Here is a 204-nt window from a genome sequence, read left to right as displayed (position 1 = left end):
GAACGAAAAAGCGTCACTGTACATAAAACACGCTACCGATGCATGGCGCCAACTCACCGAACATCACCATTACTGAACGATTATACTCATGATGAAATCTACGTTATACCATAGTGAGGCAGCGATGTGGTTGGTGCTGTCATCCAGCGTCGAGGTCAAAGGTCATCGGGCGCAAGCAAGAAGAGAAAGGAGGAGGGAGAAAAG

This window comes from Penaeus monodon, chromosome 24 (assembly GCF_015228065.2).
Source record: "Penaeus monodon isolate SGIC_2016 chromosome 24, NSTDA_Pmon_1, whole genome shotgun sequence".
Classification (NCBI taxonomy): Eukaryota; Metazoa; Arthropoda; class Malacostraca; order Decapoda; family Penaeidae; genus Penaeus; species Penaeus monodon.
The sequence above is the reverse complement of the archived record's forward strand: the minus strand, read 5'-3'. Positions refer to the sequence as shown.